Genomic DNA, 3,979 nt, shown 5'->3' with positions numbered 1-3,979 from the left:
TTTATGAAGTATAAATAGCACAATTTCATAAAACATAATAGTATAAAGAAAAAAGACAGGCGAGGAAAATGCATAATTGTTTACAAATATGACTTTTTTTTAGCTAAAAACACAAAAACAGGTACTGTGTCCCAAAAAACGCTTTAAATGATCTATTTTTTTTTCATAAGCATTCCATTTCCAAAGATTTAAACTGTAATGAATGGAATTTTGTTGCAAATTAATTTTAGAGAAATTATGATATCAGCAAAAGCCCCCCCCCCCCTTTTTTAGGCATTTTGACAATACATAGTGAAAATTCTGATATACCTAAAAAATAATGCATTTTAAATTAAGAGCTGAATTAAACAGATTCCAAACTCAAACATGTTTAAAAGAAGGTACTTTTAAGTTAAAAAGATTCAGTTAATGGAAAAATAATGAGAAGCCTAGCTAAACATAAGGGGAGGCTTGAACTGGCCAAGGAAAATTTTTTTTTGCCTTTCTGACAGACTCTGAAAGGTTATTAAGTCTTAACAAAGTGTTATATGATTAAATTGAAGTCAGCTTTATAAAATATTGACCAAAAAAATTCTTTTTTAAATTTAACATATTAAAAAAATCAAAGTTTTGCGGACATAAAGTGTGTATCTGAATGGTAAAAAAATGACGTTTGCAACACATTTTATTGCTGTTGATAAAATTACAATTACAAAATCAATTATTTGTGTGAGTACAGTACACACTTGCAGATAGTCTGATAAATGTCTGACATGCTGAACATTTAGATCCAAAGTTGTGATGGATCATCTGCATTGATCAATGGACGAGGTGAAAAAACAGGTGTAAAAAAATCGTCAAATTTATATAAAGGGTAATAAAGTTACACAAGAGAGTAAAACATTAAATTAATCAGTATCAATTAATAATGTTCATTTTACAATAAAATTATCAGTATGTTATGAAGACTTGTCATTATATTTTTGGAAGTTTTAAACTCTTTTTTTTTCTTTGAACCTTATATCATAATACAAAACTAGAAAAGATTAATGTATCAAACTGTACTCACTTATTTAAAACAACTTTTTAAATTGATGTACAATCTAGTATCTTATGTCTATCTTTGGATGCATAAATATATGATATTTAGAGGTATTCATTACTATTGTCATAATTGATAAGAATCATGGTGTCATGGTTGTATTATAATTAATATAGTATGGCCAAAGTTCCATAACTCTTCCAAAAATGTTTTTTTTTTCGAACAGTCTAAGAGTTTACTTAAATTTCAATGTAATATATCTCATATCAATTGTTAAAATAATTCTCAATTAACAGGTCAATGATGATGAAAACAATTTCAAAGGTACATGTATGATCAATAACCTAAACAGTCAATACAGAAACAATTTCAGACAAAATAGTATTGTGTTCATTTGCCTCTAAACTGCTAAGAACATTTTGAAGGTCTTCATCATCTTCTTGGTTATCTTCAATTTTGACAAGCTTGACAGATTTATCTTTAGATTTGTCCACTGTCTGTTTTTTCATGCACAGGTTTCCAAAGAAACTTCTAATTTGCTGATGGGAAAGCCACTCAGATGGTGAGAATATTCTATCTCCTTGCAAATCTGTCTCATTTCTCATTTGTTTGGAAACTGTATATGGACTAGGTTTTTTCCCCGACTCTTCCCCAACAGTGAATAACACAATCAAATACTCCTTCACTTTGGGTGAAAATCTGACTGCCTTTTTCCTCTTTTTCAATGCATAACCAGGAGCCTGACTGTAATTGTTATTAGTTTGAACTTGCATTTGTTCTGACCCAACAGTAGACATCAAAGGTTTATTTAAAAATCTAATATCCTGACATTTAGAATACCATAGCCTTTTACATGTATCGGAAATATTATCAATTTTGTCATTGTCAAATACATGTTTACCAATGGAAATGTGTGTTATTAATTGGTCTTCTTTCTTGAATACTAAAAGGCAATCTGGTTCAAAGCATGGGAAAGTAGAATTCTACTTAATAGCTTTTTTGGAAGCTGGTTTTTCTTCTGGTTGTTTTGGATCTCCAATTGTCTGTAGAAAATATTAACATGCTATAAGTAATTTTTACATCATGATGAGAACTTTAAGAGTATTCTTTTTTTGATAACACTAAGAAAATATAATACATCCCTTTTAATTGATTTTTGCAATTCATTTTAAAGTTGTCCTTAGATGAAACACTCATCTCTGTACTAGACCATCAAACTGAACAAAATCATTAACAGTGCATAACTCTTAAATTTCAACATCCTACATGTGTGTAGGTATATTATCGTTATTTTACATTTTTCATTACCAACATAAGTTATGTATATTATGTATATGGTCTTACTCCATTAATGAAGCATGCTTTTAGAAATATATTTTTTTAATCTTTTATATGAACTGGTGACATTATCATCGCATACATTGTACATGTATAGAGGAAGCATGGCAAAAAGTGGTAGAATCATGATCAGTATTTTTGTAATTACAGTTGCACATTCATTTTAAAAGACCCTCTAGCAATTGTCAAGTTGCAAAACATGAATATAAGCCCTGTTCATTGACAATTTGCATTTTTCTATGTATTGTGTGATTTTGTCCCATGTACATTTATACTCCATATCCCTTTATTTTCAATTCTTTTAATTATATTAATTTTCAAATGTATTATAAATTGAGCAATAAATTCTTACCAAATTAGTATCAAATATCATCAACTTGTTGGATATTCTTGTCATATCTGTTGCTTTTACAAGTTCACCTTCAATACCATAAGCCTTGTATGCTATCATGCCTTCATCTTCAAAGCTGAAATTATTGAATTTTGAAATCTGTAGGTTCTTTATCTGTCCATACAAAACTGGTTGTGTTTCAGATGCTACTGTCACCACGGAAATGTATGTATTTCTTATACCTCCATGACTTTCAAGAGCTTGTTTCATCTCCATACCATTGGTGATGTCATTACCTTCATTTATGAAATTCAGCATATGAAGCCTACAAGTTCCTGTCCTTGAATCACATAGATCTTTGCCTGACTGGGCTTCACTGAAATTGTATTGCTTTACATTCAATGACAAATCATTACGAAAGAAGATTTTTAGGTGCAACATGTGAGTTTTTGGCTTATTATTGTAGAAATTACATGTTAATATATTCAGCAATTCAAAATGTCGGCTTCCAAAGTTACAGACAAGAAGATAGAGAATTTTACGCTATCTGTCATCCAATCAGAACCATTGATTAAAAATGATTGCATTAGAATTTTATTTTTTATGTATTGATTTGATAGTCATTAGATAATTTAAAAATAATCTTGGGTTAGGCAAATTGAACTTTCAGATTAAAAGAAACTATAGGTAGAAATAATTGTAATTTTAAAGTATGATTTTAATGCAATTTATCTCATTGTTAATCCAAAACTATTCAAGGTGGAAACTTTATATGTTGCATTAAATTGAACGGATTCAAAGTGTTATAGTTATGAAAGAAAATGGACTTTTCTTCTTTAGGTAGTTTAACTGATGAGTTACCTTAAAAACCGAAAAAAAACAATATGCCTTTAATTTTGCTTTATATCAATACAAAATTATAACAGACAAATTTCCATAGTTAGGGACAAAAATTGATCTGCTGCTTTATATTTGTATGTTTCTATTATCATTTTGTGCATATGTTCTCATTTTAGAATGAAAAAAAGGTATATTGAAGAAATGTTATAATGTTTATTATGATATGATTAAAATATAATAAAATGTAGATGTCACTTCAAAATGCATTTTTGCGTAAGGCACACTCTCCCTTTTTTTGCCTAATGTATGTTTGAAATTGTTTAATGTTAATACTTTCGAACAGATCTTTTTTGTCATTTTTAATTGAAAAATGTTCTCTCTGATACTTTTATGAAAACTTTCACATCTACCAACTGCTTCGCCAACGATTTTCGATCTTGTCCAGATTT

The 3,979-nt window shown here is 28.9% G+C and overlaps 1 pseudogene; it reads right to left on the bottom strand.

Annotated features, from left to right (window-relative positions):
- On the bottom strand, nucleotides 1-3,131 carry LOC139494173 (uncharacterized; annotated as a pseudogene).
- Nucleotides 3,132-3,979: the final 848 nt, after the last annotated feature.

Source organism: Mytilus edulis, chromosome 11 (genome assembly GCF_963676685.1).
Source record: "Mytilus edulis chromosome 11, xbMytEdul2.2, whole genome shotgun sequence".
Lineage (NCBI taxonomy): Eukaryota > Metazoa > Mollusca > Bivalvia > Mytilida > Mytilidae > Mytilus > Mytilus edulis.
Note: the sequence above shows the minus strand (reverse complement) of the source record. Positions and strands in the feature narration are given on the sequence as shown.